At 47.2% G+C, this 23,612-nt stretch overlaps 1 protein-coding gene across 2 annotated transcripts in view; it reads right to left on the bottom strand.

Moving 5' to 3' along the window:
* Positions 1–6: 6 nt before the first annotated feature.
* The window catches only part of LOC116842280, a 137,342-nt gene continuing 113,736 nt past the window's right edge, over positions 7–23,612 (bottom strand). For both annotated transcript variants that reach the window (XR_004377702.1, XM_032811246.1), the window contains exon 4: positions 7–638. The gene's annotated coding sequence lies outside the window, so the exon portion shown is untranslated. The remainder of the gene's footprint in view (positions 639–23,612) is intronic.

The raw sequence follows: 23,612 nt of genomic DNA on the forward strand, positions 1-23,612 counted from the left end.
CTCTCTCTCTCTCTCTCTCTCTCTCTCTCTCTCTCTCTCTCTCTCTCTCTCTCTCTCTGATGATGAACTGTCGTTACGGCCTTGCGCACGGAACACAGCGTCGTCGTCGTCTCGGTCGGATCCCGATATTGCGAATCCAATTTCTTCGTCGCAACGTGCGCAAACCGACGACAAGCCCGACAAGCGCGGTGAATGTCCACTACCGTGCTCCAGCCTCCTCACGTACTTCCATTATATACGGGACGCGCGCGCGCGCGATCCAATAGCGCCGGATTATTTCGCCGTGCTAACTTCGTTGCCGCCGTGTTGTTGTCCCCCGCGGTTCACTCGATTTCAAATCTATCTACTTGCGCGACCGATAACGGCGACGACACAGGGCTTGTTAAGCGAACTTGATCCGATATCGCTGTTGCTGCTGCTGCTCGGTGCCATCCCAGATTCGCGAGTGCCTCGACCGGAACGTGAATCCCCGCGGGGACATTTAACGCGCCCAATTGCCTTGTGTCCCTAGTCGCCGGCGCGGCCTCGTAATTACCGTATCCATATCTTTTTAATTGGCGCGCGACCGCGCGCTCACTGTGGTCATCCGTTCCTCTGATCTCTCTCTCCTCGTGTTCCTCCTACGCTGCGGCGGCTATCTGCGAAAGATAATCTGTCGTTAGTTCGGCCAAGTTTGTCTTAGAGTTTTAAAATAGTTTCTTTATTAATTTTAAGTGGGGAAAAAGATTTTTATTTTTTATATATGTAGTGCCTAACCCACTTACCAATCTTCTTTAATTAATAACTCAAAATTTTCACATAATTATCTGGAAAATGGTAGGGGACTTTTTTGCTCAGTTTGACCTAATCCACTTACACATGTGGTCTTGCGTGTCTTGCATATCAGACACTCTGAATATGTGTGTGTATATATATATATAGTAAGCCAACGCCTTCGGACAGAAAGAATACGGAAGAATTTGGGAAAGGATCCAAAATTTCCAAAGAGACGTGTGCGGAATTTCGACAAGAAGCTGTAACTCTTATTTTACTTATTCTACTTGTTATTATATTGCTCTTCGTTAAAATTACGTTTATAAACGTGTTTGTTTCTAAATTACATACCATAGTACGAGAACCCGGAAGAATCTCATGGAGTACTACTTCTTCTCTGGAATACTTTCCACGGATAAATACTTTTCGTTGTTGAGTCCGACGCGTACAGCAGCGGGCACAACGGGGTACTTTTGGCTTTTGCACTGTATAAAAATTCCTCGCCGCCTCACCTTTGCCCAGAGATTCGCGGAATTCTTCCCTTTTTCACTGGAGGGGGAAGAAAAAAGCGGAAGCCACTTTCGGTGGTTTACTTTCGGTGCGCACACGGTGGCGGCAGTGGTGCTCGAGTTTTTCGCGTGTTTCACTACCAGCAGCAGCGTTCACCAGCGACCGGAAGGAAACGTTTAGGTGTTCTCTCGTTTCCAGCGGATAACGTCAGCTAGAGTAACGCTCGATTTCGATAACGTTTCATCGCGTCGCGTCAATTAATCGTCAATTAGACAGGTAAAAACAAACGGGCGCTCGCGTACGTCCGCAAATACCGTCCGATATTAGCCACGCATCATTAATTTGCACGTTAATATTAGCCCGCAGAAATATGTAAACGTACAGAGGTTCGCACGGATCGTAATTGGATTATTCGTAAATACTATTATTTATCATTATTAAGTTAATTAAGTCCGATATCGGGACCGGTCGGCCACCGCCGCCGCCGGCTGGTAATTCGCCACCGGTAATTGATCGTAAAGCGATCCAAAAGCGGCTCGGTTACGCCGGAGGAGGTGGTGAAGGGTGCGGGCTTCTTTGTGCGTAGGATACCTTAGACGCGAGATGGGGAGAGAAGTCGTATAAAACGGCCAGGCCCCGGCCCGGGCGTCCGTGTGTCGCTCCTCCTCCGCGAGACGTCGCGCAGCCAGGAAATTGATTGGCCAGGTAAGACGGAACACGTGGATGAGTCAGTCGTGTTGACGACGACGACGACGACGACGACGACGACGGTAAGGGGAGTGACCATCGATTTCTTCCCGGCGGAATCGTCCGCTATCTCGTTCCGCGAACGAAACTTAATAACAGGGAGACATCTCTTACAGTTTCGACCGCGAGACAGACTCGGTTTTCCGATCGTTTGGCCGAAGCTACACCGTGCACTGCGCGCGCGATACACTCAGTGAAATATTACGAAGAGCAGAATGCTTGAGCTGGAGTGAATTTTTAGAGTCCCAGAGTTCCAAAAGTACGATTAATGTGAGACTTCGAGCGCGAAACTGCGTTTTCTAAAGTACAATCGCGGTGCATTTTTCATGCTAAATGCTGTACTTGTAACTGACGGTTCAGTTATAAATATAGCACCGTAATCAGCAAGGTCTCACTGAAAGGATCATTTAATAGCGACCGTTACTGATGCAGTGCGCAAATATAGACTATGTCATTGCACGCAAATACGAGTAGTACGGAAGCCGTTAATTCTATCACCACAACACGCAGAAAGTTAGATTTCGCATTATTGATATTAAAAATATGTATACCACAGCAACCAGGCATTTTTTTTTTTACTAATTCAGTTCAAGAGAACGCGGAGCGTAAGATGGCGAACATGGAAAAAAATTTTTAATTTTCGTAACTGAGTGGGGAGGTGAAAAATTCACTGACGAACAGTATCTCTGTTACCGTGACCAAAAAAATTTTCCCAAACGTTCGGTTGCGTTAGAACTCGGTTGGAATAACTGACAATTGAGTTTTTGTCTGGTTCCCACCTGGTCCCCAGGTGGAGGAAGATCTAACTGCACTAACTGAGCTGCTTCTTCCGTGTGCGTTTTGATTAGTGCTCGATTAATTTGCTGAATAATCGAGCAAGAAAATGATTGATTCACTCCTTTGATCGCTGTGCCTTGTAGGCATAGTGGAATGCGCGGTCGTGTCTCGTCGATCGTGTAAGTGTTGGCAAAATGTAAATATGTGACGCACCGCTTTTAGCATCGGACAATGTGTCACACGTCGCGGCGGAATGCGCGCCGATATTCTTTCCCGCGAGCGCAAAAACGGTCGTTGTATACAGATACACGTAGTTAACCGAAAAGCTATTTGTCTCTTTTTCATACCGGCTGTCGCGGCTTAAAATATTCGTTGCATGTCGCAACTTATGTGTAACCTGGATTTTGAAGCACTGCCTCCCCACCACGATTCTATCAATCAAACGCGGACACGGGCGACGTTTGACATCTCCCGCAGAATATATATGTCGTAAAAATAAATCGGGAATCACAACACACAAATCCCGAAGTTAGTTTTCGCAGGCCAGACCCCGGGATCCAGACCTGGCTCGCTCGTGCCGTTGGTGTAGTTGTGTCGTCGTTATTCGTATACGTGCCTCGTTATTTTTCTCTCCTCTTTTTTTCCCTCCCTTTTTGCCCGTACCCGCGGCATCGCCAAGTCAATTCACCGAGGACGCGAGAACTCCCGGGTGTTTTAATGAATCACCCCGGTCGTCGCCGCCATCCGCACAGTCCGTCCATCCAATCGCCGGTCACCTACAGAACCCTGGCTCTGCGACTCTCCGCCACGCACAGAGAGGCACACACAGCTGCATTCCCAAACGCGCGACTTATCAGCTGTGATTTGGCGGCTAGTTGGTTTAATTTGGCGAATACACGAGCGTTCGTTGGTCGGTCGGTCGATCGATCGGACGGACGGACGGACAATCGTCGATCAGGTTTGCACATCTGTGTCCTTTCTGCCGTTTGTTCTGGATCCATCGAATCGCGTGATCGCGCTCACCGCTGGTACACCAATACACAAACCCCGTGGGCGATTTGCTCGATAGGAGTTGATTAAGCCGAAATCAATGCGGCTAATAATGGCGTTTGTTAAGGGTCGGGCTCGTTCTCGCGACCGGGTGAGTCTCCCTGTGCGCTACGCGCTCGTCGTTGTCGATGGGATCATTTGTACTGAACAATGCGCAACAGCTTCTGAAGTATAGGTTAGGTAAAAGAAGGATAAGAGCCTCCGCACAAGAACATCCGTAACATGATAAGTTTACGGATTTCTTTGTGTTCGTTGACTTAAGTTACTTAATTTTACGTACAGGTATGGCCATTGCATTGTCAGTACTTAACGTAACGTAACATATTACGGATGTGCTTGTGCGTTGGCTCTAAGGGCCTTCACACACAAATTGCCGTAACCGTAACGTAAGACATACCGTAAGAATTGACCAATTACAATCGAGTCATCAAAATGGCGACCTTACGTTTCGACGATTCTCAATATGATTGGTCAATTACGGTACGTCTTACGTTACTATTATGTCAATTTATGTGTGGAGGCCCTAAAGGCCAAATCACACTGGCGATTAACGATTGACAATTAAAGATTAGATTTTAACGAATCAACAAGCTTCAGCCTTAGCTTGCTTTGTTCCAATTGGTCAAAAGTTCCAATCTTCAATTGCCAATCATCTAATCGTTAGTGTGATTTGGTCTTAAGGCCTGTAAGAGCCGATTGCTGTAACGTAAGCGCGTATAATCGCAAATTGTGGGAAGATATTAATAACTGAAAGTGTCAGCGAGCCGAATATTTTCCCGATTTGCAATGTACAAGATGACGTTGCACTTACGACTCAGTACGACGGTTTGCTTATGCATTTCGCTGGCAGGCGCGCGTAGTCGTGCGCGGCCTGAGTAGGCCTTCGTGGAATGCTCACTTGGAACGTAAACTTCACAGGAGAGAAAACGCCCAAGTGAAGCATTCCGCCAAGGCCTACTGAGATCGCACACGAGTACATGCGCCTGCCAGCGAAACGGATAGACAACCCCTCGTACTGACCCGTATGCAAGTGTAATTGACCTGTACGCGGCGAATCCACCTTCTACCTCAAATCGACTCTGTGTTCCAATTGTTAATACTGCCTCAGCCAGGAATTCTGGACCCTCCCTCTCTCTAAAGAACAATCAATATATCCTTCTCACTGAAATACTAGACTTCTAACTAATGGTTCACTTGATTATTTCACAACATCCATGCAATCTTTTAAAGTTGACACTTTATTTAAATATCCTCCCATATTTATCATAATATCCTCTCATTTAATTAATATTCTCCCGTAATTTAAAACGATTCGCACTCAGCGATTATCTTCCTCTTACTTAGCTAGTAATCATTTGTATCGTAGACACGTCATCCTCTCACAAAATTACGAGCGCCTTGTGCGTCTCTTAAGGAACGAATTCGCGAACGAGAGCCCGTGAGGATGAGAGAACGCGTTAATATAAGTTGTTAGTTGACACGGAGCGAGTTCAAAATAACTTGACGCTTCTTAGCTTAGTTTAATTAATTACACGATTCCCCGAGACGGGCAACCGCGTTCGTTCATACGCTTCCGTAGGACATGATATCTAGGTAAAGCTACCTAGTTATCTACCTATTCGTGACTAAGTACAGTCAGTAGACGGTAAAGGGGTTGGATGGGACGTCGGAACACACCTAAATGAGGCACACGGAGACTTCGCCGGAAGTGTTTACATCTGCGATTGGCGTGCATGACTATTCTGGTAATTTCGAGCGCATTATCGTATTTTCCGCGACATCCTCGAATTTTCCCCGAGGTCTCACGTAACTCCTATTTTATCTCGCCCTCTTTCTCTTGCCTCGATTTTCGTATCGCAATTTTAGTATCGCGTATAAACGTTTGGAGAATAAACTGATTAGCAAGCTTGATCTGTCGTTCTTCCTAAATGCTCGATAATTTCTGTTGTTTATGTAAAACACGGATCGTCGGAGCGAAAGAGAGAGAGAGAGAGAGAGAGAGAGAGAGAGAGAGAGAGATATATCTGGAAAAATCCGCGTGTTCCACACCACCGCAGGTATCGTTGCGCTCCGGCAAAAATATTTCACGCACCGTAGAACGTCACCGTGTGTGCGTGCTCGCGCACGCGCGGATGGGTCAGAGAACACAGAAATACAGTAGAGGGAAATATTTGTTCAACGCATATTAATTTCGGCTAAACGATTTCAAAATATGTTTGCCATGGGTATCGGCGGAAACGTTATTCCATCGTAACGGAGCAAAATATTACGGTGAATATCGGTGATTGATATTGCTCACGCGATTTGACTGCGTTAAAACGTTTTTGCAAACCAGAAAAGGCTGAAACATGGTAAACTCGAAATCCCATTAAACGATACATATGAAAGTTGCAGCTTAGTTATCGGTGTTCTTGATAAAATGTGTAAATGCGTGATTACTAGGCGCGCTCTTTGCAAAGATACATATTTCGAGTCGACATTTAGAATTTGCTGCGTCGAAAATGCTAATACCATCTTCTAATATTCCTTGTGCTGCTCGACATCACAATTATTAATGTGATAGTGTTAAGCAACAGCGGTTGCTGTTTCGTTTTATCTATCTATGTTATCGCGTTGGTTTCCTTAAACACTTTTTCTTTGACGACATTTTTAGGAGTCTACAATATTCCGTACAAGAACCGCTCGCTGAGCACTTAGTGAGTTCCTGTACTCAATTGGCACATTCTTTTAGATATTAAAAAAAAACATCAATTACATGCAGGAGTTCGCTAAGCGATTTTTACGAGACCGGAAATTTTTTCGGAAGGAAATACCCGACAATTACCTCTCTCGAGATGTACGACCTCGAATTTTATCATTATTTTACCGAGATTTTTGTGATTTTTAGCTTATAATGTGACGGATGGCTTGCGATGACGGGAATAATCCGAAATCGATGAAAAAAAAAAAGAAAAAGCTGGAGGATTTCGAAGTGTAATCCGATCGCTACGAGGATATCGGCAGCGTTAAGTGAAATGCGATCGTGTCCGATCTGTTTTCAATTCCCGATAGTCCCCGGGTCGAATCCATTATCAGGTGCTCCTACGGAGCGAGAGGAAACGCTCATAGGAAACGACGTGTTCCTCTCTCGCAACAATTTTGCAGAGCGATATCAATGGAGAGGAAGGAGGACTTTTCGTCGGCCGAAAATTTATGTCCGAAGCAAACAAGCTAACGAAATATATAGATAGAAAGTCGAGAGCCGAGATTAGAGAGTAAAGGATCAAGAGTAGAGAGTAGAGGAGCGCGAGTAGAGAATAGAGTGTAGAGTAAGGGGTGAAGAGTAGAGAGTTAAGAATCGAGAGTAAAGAGTAGCGAGTAGCGAGCGAGAAAAAGAGTGAACGCATGTAGCGATTCTTGTCCAGTCACGTCCGTAATAGCCGATTCAATTAACTCGTCCGGATAACAGTCGCTCTTTAAACGCTCCCCTTCTGGTCGTCATCGTTGTCGTCTTCACCGGCCGCTGCCGTCGTCGTCGCCGTCGCTGCCGCCTTTATTACGGCCGGCCTCTTTCGCGATCGCCTATCGCGCATATATCGCGCACGCGTGCATAATTCGCGCGTGTCACGCGGTGAGGAGCTGTGCATCGTGCGCCTCATCCATCGTCGCGAAGTCACGCGAGGAATTCAGCCGCGCCACGTCGAGCCTCCGTGCCTCCACCTCCTCCTCCTTCCCCTCTCTCTTTCTCACACGATGTGCCGCATCGACGCGGCCTCGCCTCGTTGCACGTTCACTTTCACGTGAGATTAACCTCCTCTCCCTTTATGAGCGCGTCCCCCCGGGAGGCATTAACGCGCCGCGAAGACGATTGAGCGAGCCCGCCGCTCGCGCCCGCACGTCCTGGGACCTACAGGTGTCAAACCTTTCGATTTTCCGTTAAATACCAAAGAGGAGTTACACCCTCTCGCCCGCGCCTCGAGAAGACAAGACTCTTGTCGGACACCTCGATGACCTGCGAAGTGTCGAGGAGTCTTAAATTCCACACCGAGAGGTGGATCATCTATCTTCTTTCTCCTTTCTCTCACTTTCGCTCTCTTTTCTCAATTACCGTTTGGATTTGTTGCGAAATGCACTGCTCCTCCGTTGTGGAATTAGACGGGCTTTAACTCGATTAGAAACTGCGATATTTTACCACCGCGTCTGAATTGAGTTCTCCTCTCTCTCTCTCTCTCTCTCTCTCTCTTTCGCTCAACCCTTCAAGTGCCGCGCTTCCTGATACGATCATTAAGCCGGACTGGAGTCGCGCGCGCGCGACGTATAGTTATCCCCAATTAGCCCCCTCATTCTTAGTCCCTTGGCGAAGAGAGAAGGGCGGAGAGACGGGTAATAATCTATTCGTCGAAGTCTTACGAGGAGGGAAGGTCCGATCCTCTGTCCGATTTTGACGAGCTTCGCGTGCTATGTTCGGTAATATAAGCCTCGCGAAACAGGAGACGTATTCTTTAATAATGGGGATACGTGCTCGCTCGTAATTAATAAAAAAAAAAAGAAACCTGCCTCTCTCTCTCTGATCAGCTCAGAGAGTGAAGAGATTCCGGCCGGCTGACAGACGGCAGCAGCAGCAACTTTCGTACGAACGGCGTCATAAATTCAGCTTGACCCGCGATATGAGATGTAAACTGTTGTGTAACTGGGTCGAGTTCCAACGTATTGATAAGTAGTCCAAAGCCGCGCGCGCACACGTCGCATTAATTATTAAAAGCACTAAGGCGGAACTATCCTCCCTTTATGCCGGCGTCTCTCACGAGAGGCATTACTCGGCGGAAGAAGGCGATGGAGAACCCGCGGGACTCGACGATGAAGTGGCCCGCAGGTGAGACCTCTCCCGATTCTGTTAATTATTAAGCGCGCTGTCCCGCCATTTCCCAGCCGGAGAAGCGGCTCTCCAGCCAAGCCGACGACACGCTCGTTGCGATTAGCTTAACGAGGAAAAAAGTAGCGCGGCCCGCCGCTCGTCAGGGGCGCGCTCTCGAAATGATATCGAACGAGTAACGAATCGCGCATAAACAACGCGTGTTCTCTTTTTTTTTTTCAACTGTAAATTTCACTTTTACCGCGGACGAGTGCGCGCGACTGACGATTTGAACGATCGGCGGATTCAATGCCTCGCTGTCTCGACAGCGCTTCGCTTCGCGAGAAAATCGCTCGGAAAAAAAGCGCGCAATTTTTCCCGGCCATTTGATCGCCGAAGATGCGCGATTAATATCCTTTTTTATCGGTTAATATCTATCGACGCCACACCACCTCGTCACTGGCGAGGCTGCCGGCCATTCATCTTCATTTAAAGTGCACGCGCGCGCAAGTGTATATGAAACGCCGCGCGAATAAACGACGCCGTTCGCGATTGAAAAATATTCTCTAATTAAACTCATCTCGATGCAAATTAGCGCGCGCGGGAAATATTTATTAGAGCAATTACTCATGTGGAGCCGGCGGTCGTCTGCGTTTACGGGACGGCCTCGTCGCTCGCGTTACGAAGCCGTCCACTACCATCGCTGTGACGTTAGACGCGAAAAAGACGCGCGAATCAGAGGTCTCACTCGTATAAATAAAATTCAGAGGAAAAAGTGTCGGCGACGCGCTGAAGAAAAATGTATGGTAAACCGCACGATTATTTAGTAGCAGGTGCGCAAATTAATTAGGTGATTTTTTTCCTTTATATATAGTCAATCATAACTTCCCGCTTTAAACATTTAGTTTGGATTCTGAAATGCCAACCTTTTGAGGTTTGAAGAGCGCTATATAGCTTGACGAAGCCGACACAACCTCACAAAAACTGTATGGAACACAATAGTATCCTACACGGAAAAAAAGATGTGGACAACTAAACATAATTTGCTGTGTTAGACACTTTTTCTTTGCTGCAGGAACTAATTTCCTTTAACAAGATAACAAGAAAATCTACTCCTGCAACAAAAAAAGTAGCTAAATTATTTAGTTGTCCATCTGTAGCAAATTTACTGCGTTAGTCTCTTGTCTTGTTGTACGAGCAGATTTTCTTGTTATCATAGCAAGGAAATAGAGTCCTGCAAAAAAAAGTAGCTAACACAGCGAATTATGTTTAACTGTCTATATATAGCAAATTAGTTTGCTGCTGCAGTAAATCCTTTTTTCCGTATACGAGCAGCAGCATTGATGAATCGATATGTTTATTATTTTTTTGTAAATGAAGGCTCAATTTCTTCGAAAAAAGCACTAAATTAATTTACACATATATCTAATTATATCATTTACCTAATATATCTTCCTCAGCCATTGACACTCTAGAAATATCTGGGTGTCGATGTATGCATCTTTTCTCCAAGCGCGAACTCGTGAAAAATGAAAAGTTTTCATGTGAAAATTGTCACATTTCCATTGCTCAAGAAGTTACATGATTGCAACAGTCGTCGAGTTCGCGTGCAATTTTTCACTTTTCCGCTTTAGGAAAAGTTACATAATCGCTACCCTGGCTCTTGTTACGACCAGATTTGTTCACAATTTTATTCGTCCCTTTTGGAATCATAGAGTGCAGCCAAGAAGCTTAACTGCAATGCTGGTCGCACTATTAGGAGGAATGCCAATATTTGCGCGGTTTACCTTATCTCCACTTTCGTGTGTTTTGCGATGACACTATTGGAGAAACATCGACGACATCGATTGTCGCTGAACGCGACCGCGTCGAGAATCGTTCGAGTGACTCGCTGAGTGAAAATTCACTCCAAGGAATTTACAGAATATTTCAGTGACGCTGTATTTCGGGACACTTTTTGGACTTCGGTATCACGATTTTTCAAGAAATTCCGCGCAGCGCTCTTTAAATCTCGGTACACTTTTGCCGGGATATTGCGTATCCTTTATCTCACTTGTACCGCCCTAATCCGGGCTAATTAATAAATTCTCGCCCTCTCCGCCCGCCATTGACTCATTATGTCGAAAGGCTGACTTGGGGACGCCGAAAATGTCACGAGGGATTCTTCTATCAGCACGGAAATTATCTCGTTCAAATGAGATCCCGCTCGTTAAATCGACTTCGAATTAACGATACACGCTTCATCCGAAAACAACACGCGTTGTCGTCCATCGCGGGATCCATCACTGTCAAGCATGCAACGCTATCGATATTTCCACGTGCCTCGCGGTCGCAACTTCAAAAAGCGGAATTGCGCGCCAACGCCAACAACAACAACAACAACATACGTGCGCGGATAATGTATACACGGTAAAATTTAATTACCCGCCGCGGTTTCATGGCGCCAGCCGCTGTTACACGCGATATCTCAGCTATCATTTTCGGTAACGAGCCACGGCTGAGAGCACGGGAGGAGGGCGACACGGCTGAATTCGCGGGGATCGCACAGCCGGATTGTAAGAAAGTTAAAATATACGTATAAAGGTTGCGCGAGCGTAACTTCAACAGCGATTATCGGACTGCAGCTTTACGTACAGCGGCGATGGCGCGATCCGCAGGAATGTCGTAATCGACATTCTTCGCAGAAAAAAAGGAGAAGGAAGGCTTGCTTTCGGTCGGCGCGGTATTAAAGCAGACACAGAAGGGCCGATTTAATGTGCGGAACGACCGACGACTGATTATCTGGTTTGTTTACGTTAATATCGCCAAAATTGTTTGAGGAGAGGACTTCGCCGGCGCTGCCGGGCGTTTCGATGCTTATATGTTAATTTTTTTTCTCAGGCACTTCCTCTCTTTTTTCTCCTTTCTCTTGTTAATGAATATCGTAGCGTGCGGATACGGGCGAAGGGTGATCGGTTGAAATTCTTACCGCTCCTCGAACGGACGAGAGGGAGAGGAGCACGAGACTCTCGGCCGAAATGTCTACGCGACGCTGCCGCACGAAGGATTTAAGAAACCGAAGTGCTATCTGCGAAAGCTCGATCGAACGCGCAATAAAAAGCGCAATAAAAACACTTCGCGTCGAATTCGGTCGGCGATTTTTCCCGGTCGATCGCGTTTTCCACCCGCCACGAATCCTCCGTACTGACTGGGTGTCCCGGGTTAGCCGCACTCTTATTTACGGATTCCACCTTGGGAGCAATTTGGAATGGATCTTTTCTCCAATTTCGAATATGTGAGGAGGGAATGGGGAGGAAGAGAGAGAGAGAGAGAGAGAGAGAGAGAGAGAGAAAGAGAAACTGAGAGATTGAGTAAAAATCTGAATATCTTACATGAGACGTTGAGGCAAGTCTCAAGTAACAACTTGAGACTATGGATCTAAGACACTGAGAAAATGAGATAGACTGGAAATAAGGGAGAGAGAGAGAAAGAGAAGAGAACAAGAGAGAGAGAGAGAGTTGTCTACGAAGTCAAAGAAGAGAGACAGAGAGAAACTGAGAAAAAATCTGAATATCTCACATGAGACATTGAGACAAGTCTCAAGTAACAACTTGAGACTATGGACCTAAGACACTGAGAGAATGAGACAGACTGGAAATGAGGAGGGAGAGAGAGTCGTCTACGAAGTCAAGGAGCACGACGTTGACGGCTTACGATCCCGTTAAATTTATCGGAATAGATCGGTTCGAAATTCCGTGGAGTCTGTCCGTCTCATTGTCCGTCACCGCTGTCCGTAGTATGAGCCTTAATGGCGTTACGTCTCGTGCAACAACGTCACGGTAACAGAAACTCGCCCGATAGTGGCGTCGCGTTACCAGAGATACTCGCGTTACAGCTGCTTAAGTATCCAAGCAACGCTCCCTAAGTTATGCAAATACGCATCGCGACAAAACTTGGGGGAATTTTATCCTTCACGCTCATTTGCGAATTTCGCCCGGAAACACGAAACGCTAATGTCTCCGCGGGCAATTTGTTAATATTCGTGTATTTTGTTTCGCTGCATTATACATGTTATACATGCGTATTAGATTCTGTCTCGCGCGCCGGCGACGTCGCGTCGCGCAGACGGCGATTATGTCGCGAAATCGCGTCTACCTCGTGCCGCACGGAGATGATAAGAAATATGCATAATATATAAAGTGAACGCTAATCCGAAGGGATCTAATTTGGCTTCTCCAAAGGGGAGAGGGAGGCTTGTTCCTTTTCCCGTGACTTTTCCCATCTCTCCGCCTGGAAACCACGAGAGAGATACGAGGTGAAACCACGGAGCGATTACGAACATTGTCTACATAACGTGTTGTTTACATAGATTACCCGTCAAAAGATAGCTCACACGTGGCTTACACGGAACGTAGACGTAGATTATGCAAACCATATTACATGTAAATCCCGGTATTAACGAACAAGCAAATATGAAATTAACTGTATATATTTGGTATACACGTTACTCGATACTCGGCTACCTAAACCTACCTATCTACCTACCTACCTATCTCGCGCAGCGGAGAATATATGATTATTTTCAGGGAAGTCGCAATTTATATCAGGCAGCGAAACAAGGGGATCCACAAACGAATAATAAAGTCGACGTATGTCGAAAATTTCTCCGTACGAATATATCCTCCTTCTCTCGCGTTTACTATGGATAATATTTATAGAGAGATATAACGCGCGCGCTTAGACGGAGAGAAAGAGAGTGGCAGGAAGAGAGGAAGAAAGAAAGAGAGAGAGAGAGAGAGAGAGAAATTGGTACGATATAAGAGTCACGTGGCTTGTGACAGCCGTTATGAGATACCCTGCGCACAAATAATATAAGCTACGGTACACATAGGCAAACGTACGCTCATGGGGAAAGAGAAGACAGAGAGAAAAATGGTAGAAAAAGAGGAGGCGCCGTGCGCGCGCTCTCGCATCTACATAAATTCTTTACTGCTACGTGCATCGCATATTTCCGATATTCCCGCTCGCAGCGCGTGTAAGCTCTCGGAAACTTTAAAGAAACATTCTCTACCATGATCCGCCACTACCACCACCGACGTCGCCGCCACCACTACCATCACCGACGCGCGCGTTAGTTTTGTATCTCGGTGCATCTGATAAACTGTTGTCCGTAACAAATGATGCTTGTTACAGATAACGTAACACAAATAATGTCTATAAAATACGCCCGTTCCACAAAGTTGCGCTTATCGTTCAAGATCTTGTTCTACGTTCGCCGCGTGCGTTCAAACTTATTTAATTTTCTTTCGCATTTTCGTAGAAAATGCGCGCACACAATATGTATCTTTTTTCTTCCGCAGTTTATTTTTTGCCAAAAAAATGGCGTAAAAAAAGATGGAGAAGGAAGAGGAGCGGCGTCGCGCGTCACGTAGTACACCGGCAGCAATTTTTGTCCTCGCCCACGCCTTCTTCTCTACAGCAACGGCAGCTCTTCTTCCCTGCACGTACAGGAGTGAAGACGACGGATCTTTCCGCGCGTCGCGTCGTATCGCGGTGAACGTCGTCGCTCGCGAAAGGAAGCCCACTTGCACGAAGCCGCGACCCGGTCGAGATCTCTTCGCTTCCCCCGGTCGGTTGTCGATACTTCGCGATTCACGATTTTCCTATTTCTCTCTCTCTCTCTCTCTCTCTCTCTCTTTCTCTTTCTCTCGCATACATACACAGTCAGTGACGTACACGCCGCGTTTGCTTTAGTTCCGGGATGCATACGACGGCAGAAGAGCGCAGACAAGGTTTTATTAACCCCCTCGCGTACGCCACTCGCCACGTACATATACGAGAAACACGGTGCATCGCGAAAGGCTACGAGTTTCTCTTTCTCTTCCTCCCCCGGTCCCCCTCTCTCTCTCTCTCTCTTTTTCCTCTTCTCTGTATCTTCCTCTCCACGACCCTCTCCTCCGTTCAATGTACAAACGTGTATAAAGCACACGGCGCGCGTTCTGTGTACTCGCAATCGATCGTTGGCGCGTTGCCACCAGCCATAGAGCGTACGTTCCTTCCCGCTACTTCTCTTCTTCGTCTTCTTCTTAGTCTTTCTTACCTTTTCTCTAACCTGACTATGAGAGTGTCTGTCTTTCTCTCTCTCTCTCTCTCTCTCTCTCTCTCTCTCTCCCATCTTATTTCGATCGACGTGGCGTTCGCGCATACCTTTCCCACGATCTATAAAATTCGCTCTCGATGATATTGTTCTCAGCGCGGTGCATCCTATCGTGTCGCTTTGAATCGAGTCGCCGCAACTGACTCGACTAACATTGCCGTTCAAAGACACCCGGTATTACGGCGATACCATCGTAATGATACGAGTGCGCGAGATTCAATCTCGCTTGGCTGCCGAGATGTGCGGGATGTGCAGCGGCGCAGATAAAGGGATAGGGGATGCGTGCGCGCGGGGGTGAGTGTCTCCGAAAGCTTCTGTGGCCTTTAAGCCGTCCTCTCGTAATGGATACTTTATTGATAGTCCCCCTTTGGCGGCGAATCTCGCGCGTCGCTCGCTCTCCCGCGTTCGCGTGAGATGTTGTAAAAATGATAAATCAACCGCGCCGCGCAATACACTCTCCTCCACTGATGCGAATATACGAGGTGCCGATGAAGCGGGAAGGAAAAAATTGGAAAATACGACGGCTCGGTCGGTATCACCATTTCACCCGTCACGTCTCGACGCGAACAAATTTATCCAATTAAAAATTACGTCCGTGCGCGATTTTGATCGCACGCGGACTCTCCCTCGCCCGATTTTGAGGCGCCCTACGGCGCCTCCAATTAAAATGTTTCCTCTCTCTCTCTCTCTCTCTTTCTCTTTTCTGGTTTTTTTCAATATCACGATCGGTCGCTAGAAGTAAAAATTGCGGACTACGGGAGCGTGGCCCGCGTTCGGCGTAAAGTTGGCGCGCATCGACGTTCCGAAGTACATCGCACGGATGATTTCAATATTATTGAAATTTAATGCTTTAAGCCGGCGGATGCGCGCGAATTTCGATGAAAGCAGAGTTTGCGAAGTTAACTTTGCGCTCCCGCGCGATAGAGAAATTGCTCCGCTCTGCGCGCAGGAGGAGCAAATAAAGCAACGGATACCTGATAAAATCGTTTCGTCCATAATCCAGCCTTTTTCTCTCTTCCTCTCTCTCTCTCTCTCTCTCTCTCCCTCTTCGTGGACGGCCGTCTACGAAGCAATTGCGCAAATTATACAGACGGACCGATAAATACGCAAATGTCTGGCGCGATAAATCGGCGGAGCGTCGTGTAATGCCGGTGGTAGTGGCGGCAGTAGTAGTGCGCGGCATTCCTCGAATTTCTCAATTCGCACGCGCTGTCGTGAAGTTTCGTCCGCACGTTACCGCGAACAACACAGTTAATTCTATTACTCGTTCTAATACTTTCACGCTAAAGTTGGCAAACTTGCAGCAAAAATTACAACAGTTCTCTCCCTTCCGCCTCACAGTGGTCCGCTCCCTTCGCAGCAGCGGCAGCCGCCACACACGACAGTTGCTATGACGACTTTTGACTGAAGTAGCATTTCGAATTGGCTTTGTGCAATCGCACTTAATGAACGCTTTGCAGTGTTCCCTTCATCGCGGAGGAAGAGCGAAAGAGAAAGAGAGAGGGGAGAGACAGAGACAGCGGTACAGTTTAGAGTTTAATATAATGGATATTAGCAATATTACCGGTGGGCCACTACAAAAGGGGTTGGAATAAGTAGCGAGAGCTCCTGAGGGTGCCCAGCTGTTCGAACTCGGAAGGGGGCTTTCAATGGGGTGAACGTAGCAGCAGAGCACGTAGAGCCTGTTTGGTAGCTCTCGGTGGACTGAGAAAGGAGCCCCGGAAGAGAGCGGAAAAAAGCAGAGGGAAGAAAAAAAAGACTCCTTTTCCGCGGCAAACTTTGGATCTCGTCAAAGGAGGAGATGGCAGCAGCGGTGTAATCCGCACACCGTGTGGTGTGCCCCGCTCCCTATTTCTCAACCTGTTGAACCGCACTCTCCTCTCTTCGCACACTTGCACACCTCCCGAGCCCGACATAACGCACGATTTGTTTTCTCGCGGCATTAGCGGTGTCGGAGGCCACCGCGATTTTCCGGCGATTTCGCGACGATGAATTTGCACGGCCCGTAAACGTCGTCCTCGTCGTCTTCGGGGAGAAGGAGGAGGAGGAGTAGAAGAGAGACGACGTCAGACGGACGTCAATACGTTACGCGGCCCCGAGAGGGTAATAAATATCGAGGTTTCGATCGGGAACAATTCGCGCCAGCGCGATTTCCCGCGCGCGCAGTCACGGCGCCAGGTCGAAAACGACGTTGCGCGTATTGACAGCGTCGCGCTGTCAATACGCGCAACGTCGCGCCGCGCAGTTATCCGCTTGCGCGCGGCTTATGTCGCGTACGCGTTTCCCAAAGCGCGTGCTTTCGGAAGTAATCCCGCGATCGACGCAGATTGCCACCACACCACCCCTTTCCCTCTCTCTCTCTCTCTCTCTCCTTCTCCCTATCCGTCCATCTCTCTCTCCACTCGCGTCGGCGGCTCGCATCGAAAGAGCTTTACACGCGTCGTTTATTTCGAAAGGCGGGCCCGTTATCGAATTTGGAAAATATCCATCCGTAATACTCGACGAAGCCGTCAAGTCGAATCGCCCGTTTGCGCGAATTCGCCGAGTTTTCGCAATGTTTCTTCCCTCCCTCTCTCTCTCTCTCTCTCTGCGCCTTCTCGTCACACTGCTCCCCGTTTATTCAATTGCTGAAACTCCTTTTTTCCTCTCTTTCTCTCTCCGTCTTTCTGTCTCTGTCTTCTGCGTCTATCTGGACGCAAATCGACAAATCAAGGACAGACAATCCAACCGAGCGACGACGAGGATTGCGCGAAGGCTGGTTCAAAGACATCGTTCTGCGCGCCGTGCAGGACGGATATAGTACTTTTACCGCGTTTGCTTTATTAGGATGGAGGCTCTCTGTGCACACACACACAAACACACACACACACATATTATATGTACCTGTTTATCGTTAAGCTAGTTTTACAGAAACATGCCCGAGGCAAGATAGATTACACGCTACGAAAGCGAACGAGCGAGCGAGCGAATAAACTCCGCAACGCCGCTGTTATCCTCCTCTCTAACAGGCGTAACGACCTGCAACCGCCGCGGCATATCTGGACCGCGCGCAATGATACGGACCCTCTAAATGGGGAGAGGGGGGGGCGGTTGGCGGTTCTTCCCGGTCGTTTTCGCGATAAAGACACCAGCGAAGTTGCTCCCTTCTCGTCGGCAGACGAAGAATTTCATTAAGCCCGGCGATACTTGCGTCGACTCGAGGAACTTGAGGAGAGGCCCGGTCGCTCCTAGTTGTAACCACCACCACACGGGGGGCAAGAGTCGTAGCCGCGGAATTCCGCGATTGCGACCGATCGCGGCTAACTAGTGACCGAGCTGGCGACGTTAACGACCCTTGCGACGTCTCCTTCATCCGTCTATCCTTATTGACGCGATTCGATCGACATCCCTTTATCTCAGTCACGAATTTCGTGAAATATGTCCTCTATATATATATATATATTCATGGTGCTATTTGAATTTCTTGGAAGTAGAACCTCGTTCAAAACAAGTGAGAAGCGGCAGTACTTTTCACTCGAGGCGATAATACTGCTATTTGAAATCGCAAGAGTGAATATTTCATTCAAACTTAGAGTGGATTTTGACTTCATGTGAACGAATGTTTGACTCGATTATAGTGCATATATTCCTGTGATGGTAGAACACGTCAGATCCACTCTTCAATTTTGAGTGAAAATATTTGCTCGACGACTCAGAGTGGAGAATTCACTTCCATGTGATTGAAAATTTACTTGAATTCGCGTAACTTGGTAGTCATCCTCTTTTTTAAGTGAAATTCCATTTAGGGAGAACATAGAAAACTTCAATAATACCTTGCAGTTAAGATAATTTGAGTTAGGGTAATTTGAATCGGGTGCATCGGATCTACATATTTTGTATCATAACTATTAGTTTTGAAGGGAATTAGCAACTCTGCCACATTGTAATATGGCCATGTTGCGACATGGCAAATGCAATGCTAATATACACGATGAATGCATGTATGCACTGTTACCGTTGCATTTAATGTGACTGAATTGATTTTTCTAAAAATAAAAAATTATGATACAAAAATATATGTGAATATGCGTGTGTACACGCAATGAATATTGTAATACTCGTTTTTCGTATAAATCTTTTTTGACTCTATTACTGAGAAAAAATTTAGCTTTAGATTGAGCTAGTGGAATTTTGAAATGATATTTCCATATTTCTGAAACTTGAGGCCTGATAACATTGATTACATTATTTGTAATCTACGCACTACAAACTTAATTTCAAGCCCAAAATGGTTTCAAAACTTTTTGGTCATAAATCTGGGCAAGTATTAGCCGCACTCTCTTGCTAGAAACAGCAAATTTTTTAACAGTACATTTCAGTTCCTAAAATACAATTGGCACATATGAAAAGAGAAGACAGTCAGTTACTGTCGGTTACTGTAGAATGTCGGTTGCTATTGCTCGTTTACGAGATTGTACAGTAATCTTTGCTATAAATTTCTCTCCGTCCAGACACAATGTGCCCGGGTCGAAGTGGTCTAATCGAAGGTGGAAGGCATTATTGCAGTTGTCTGTAGTTTGAGGGGAATCTCGGCAGAAGAAAGTGCAGAGTCGGCTTTCGCAAAATTCCTTATGTCCTGATTCGCGCGCGCTCGCGAGTTCGGAAACTTTGAAAAATTGCACATCCGTACGGGCCGGCTATAAATAACGGGCCGGCGGCAAGAAGCGCCGTGACTTATGCTGTATGCGACCGTATGTCTCTCTCTCCCAGTGCATTAATATTTTCTCAGAATCTCGACAGGCTTATGCCTTTTTATTGCAACTCGCGCGCGCGCGCGCAAAAGCGCGATGTAAATCCAAACGCTCGGAAAAAGACAGCTCGAAATACGATAATTCTTTTTCGTCTGTCGCGTGAACGCTACCACTCGCTCCGCCTGTCAGCAGGTGTGTAGCAATGTACACATTAGAGGAGCCAACGGAGCGGCCAACTTTGCCCTCGTTCGTATACACACATGTAAACATACGCATAAACACACACTGGCGACACGATAATCCCTCTTCGTCAAAACGTAATTTGTAGCTTGTAACGCTTGTAAGGAAAGGAGATTAGTGATTTATCGCGCCGGAGATTAGTCGGCATCGATACAAAACGACTGCCAATATTTGTTGCCGTTTTAATTTAGCTTTTTAGACGGGCCTGCGCGATGTTCGATATTCCGATATTCGGCGGCGCGCGCGTTGTACTTCACAGGAATCGGGGCTCCGTACTGTTTTTTCAATATTCTATTTCAGTCTCTTTTTGTTTTCTGAAGGGGAAAGGGAGGGGGTAAATCGGCGGTGTACTTTTTTCTTTTCCGGTCTCATTGGGACATTAGCCGGCTCGGGGATTTTATCTCGGCCGCGCGAACGCGTTAGAATAACCCGCGAGAGGGCGAGCGGCTCTCAGGCGGATGACCGATAATTCTGATAAACCGCGATAAATGTCATCCGTTGCGCGAAACTAATCACTTTTGTCGCCATACGACGAAACGGAATAACGACCGTTGATTTCGCGGCCTGTGTTCTTTCGGCTGAACAAACAAACGAGTGAATTATGTACGATTACCGGCCAAATCTATTGGAAGTAATACTGTGTTCGCTCGTGGCGCGTGCAAATTATACAGACTGATTGCTCGCGGCAATGAATTGCGAGAGATCGATGAACATCGCGCGCGCGCTCGACGCGACTTTATGCTATAAATCTAAACGCGCGCGCGCGCGCTGTAGATCGGTTTAACAGGGTGAGAGGGGTAACACAAAAAGCGAACGACTGTCCCGCCAAATCGCGCTTGTCGCGAGTATTTTCAATCACGGTAGTCACGAATAGTGTTACCTGCTCGGCTGCCGGATGAAATCGATGAATTCGCTCGGTGATGGTTCACGAGGTCGCTTCGCGACGATCTTCCAGCCAGCCAGCCGTCTCGTCCCGTCGAGTTCTCACGACACAGAGAACTCTAGCTAGCCTTCGGAAAGATCATCAAGTATCAAGACACACCGGGCAGAAACTGGGAGCGACTTCCGCCATTTGTTCACCCATTTGCCTGGGAATGGTCGGCGAGATTTCTTGGTCTTTCAGAATTTCTGTACATCCTCCTCCCCCTTCTTTTCTTTTCTTTAATTTTTCATAGAGATTTCGGGCCGAGCCTCGAATTGTCAAAGCGACCGCGGGAAGAGAAAGAAAGAGAGGTGACCATCGCCGCCACGACGGTAAGAATCGGTCGGAATGGACATAACAAAAGATCGCCGTCCCACTTCGCGCAGTTGGTCCTTGGTGCGCCAGGACGACACCGGCGGTGCACGCCCACCCGACGCAAGTCTACGTATGTAACCGTAGGTTCTTCCGGAGCCTAGGAAAGCGGAGCCAGATGCGACCCCACTGTTTCAAATTGTCCCGAGAATACCACCCGCTGTTCTCTTTCTCCTCCGCGGTAGCGGCGCGCTGCTCTCGAACATGTCTTCGCCCCGCTCGCGCGCGAGCGGAGGAGAAATAGTTTCTCTCCCTTCCGTCCTCTTCCGGATCGGTATGTGTGTATATGTGCGTATATGTGCGTGCGTGCCAGGGTGCGTGTGTGTTTCCTGTGGATAAATTTTAAATGGGAGTCATTCCGGCGGCTTAACTCGACCGGCGACGTCCCACCCCGTCGGCGGGATTTGTCGTGGTTTTCTTTATTTAATAGTTCGCCGCGAGATTCCGGAAAGTGGAGTTTTCGGTATGTCGTCGGTCTTGTACCCCGGCACGGATACGAGAAACATCTCGGCTGGAAACGGTGACGTAACGTTTCCTCATGATTCTTCGTGCGTATGTATCTTCTCTTGTGGTATGTAGTCGGCGGCGGCGATAAAACGCTCCGCCGACACATTTTTCAATTCGACGACTCTCAGAGAACAGGTGAGAACCTCCATTCCGGTACCACTTTTACACTGAGAGAGAGAGAGAGAGAGAGAGAGAGAGAGAGAGAGAGAGAACAGGTGATCAAGCTAAAAATATCGTTATTTTTAGTACCAACCGTATTTTTTGGCTGCTCCAAGACGAAAATGGTGCAACGTGCACACAAGGTTATTATCACCGAGATTTCAGTAGAATTTAATAAAACAACAATAGTTTTCTTCGCTATAATTTGAGAGAGATAACTATCTCTCCTTTCGCGATTACTCGTCGCGATTACTCTGTGTGACTGCATAGTGACAAATACCGAACATTTTGTTCTCAGTGTAGATACCGCGACGCGTCGAGGGAGGAAACGCGTTGCAGGAATGCTTCTTGCGATGAGAGATACAAGAAAGATCGTCGGCTGATCGACGTTCCGACGACGTTCATACACGCGTCGTGAAATCTGCCGCCGAAATCTGCGCGCAGAACTCAGCAAACGGGGCTTGCTGCCGCTGTGCTGATGAGTGTGACTGACGATAGATAAGCGGGAAGCGTTCCCTCGTCACGGTCGGACAATAAAACTCATTGTCGGATGGAGGAACGACGACGTGGAGAGAGGAAAAGAGAAAGAGGAGGGAGGGAGAGAGAGAGAGAGAGAGAGACACGCGGATCTTAAGGTCGCCACACGCCATTGTCTCGACGAGCTATTTTCGGAGGCGTTGCCGTCACGATTCAAAGTACAAAAAGATCGCTCGGTTCCCCTTTTCCCCTCGCGCGTCATATGGGAACGTAACGCGCGCGCTAGCGACGAGTAATCGCGAAAATATCCACCTACGATCATCGACTTCCATAACAGCGCGCCATTGTTCCCTGCCTCAATTAAACAATCCGGGGCCCTAATCGCGCGGGTCTACAAACGAAAAAAAGTTCGCACAATGGGATCCCCGTGCGATTTTGCGCGCGGGCGTCAAGTTATTTAGAAAATGGCCAAGGAACGCGACGTATTATTTAACAATGCGCCAAGATTTGTTAACGGCGCGGCTTTTTTGCCGGGAGAAGCGCAGTGTGCATTTTATAATTATGCAGTTTCTACGTTGTAGGAAATGTAACAACGTGCGCGCGCGCGCGCACTCAGCGAACTTTACATTTCGCACATTTTCACTTTATTCCCGCGTGCCTTTTATTTCTCGTCTTTTCCCGGTCTCTCAACACCCCGAACGAACAGAACTAAACGCCGTCGTTCTCCTCCTTCCTGCGCTTCTTTGTTTCAGTCGTGATTTCGCGCGCATCTCTTTTCGCCGCAGTTTCGCTAACACGAAAAATTAAAGCCGAAAAGTTCTCGAATCGATTCAGGAGCCCCCAGCATGCCAGCGCGACGTGCATTCGCGGCTCAAAGAAACGCAAATTCGTTATATCCTATGCAAATTCAACTTTCTGCGTTTGTGACGAGAGAATTATCGGTTTCCACGCGATTTGGATGCGGTGATGTCTATGTTTGCAAAGTACATCAACAACAGGAACAATCCCAGCTGATTCCCTTAGCAAGATTTTACTGATTGCAGTGCTATATTTTTAACCGAACCACTAGTTATAAGCGTTCCTGCGAAGAATGCACTCATTGTGCTTTAGAGAATGACGTTTTTAGCAACATGCGTTCCATTTTTTCATTATGATTTTTTTCAGTGCTATTGAATCGCTCAAACATTAATGAATTCATATTCCCTAATGTTTTCTACATCAATTTAAAAAAAGGCATTCAACTTTGAACATTTTTGCGGAAGTTGTGAGCAAATACTAATGCGCTAAATGAAATTTAGAAAGTGCTTTAAAGTGTAACGTTCTCAGAAACGCGATATTATGCTTTGAGAGAGAGAGAGAGAGAGAGAGAGAGAGAGAGAGAGAGAGAGAGAGAGAGAGAGA

The sequence above is a fragment of the Odontomachus brunneus genome, unplaced genomic scaffold (assembly GCF_010583005.1).
Source record: "Odontomachus brunneus isolate Ranch 3 - 2012 unplaced genomic scaffold, Obru_v1 Obru_scaffold_002, whole genome shotgun sequence".
NCBI classification, from domain to species: domain Eukaryota; kingdom Metazoa; phylum Arthropoda; class Insecta; order Hymenoptera; family Formicidae; genus Odontomachus; species Odontomachus brunneus.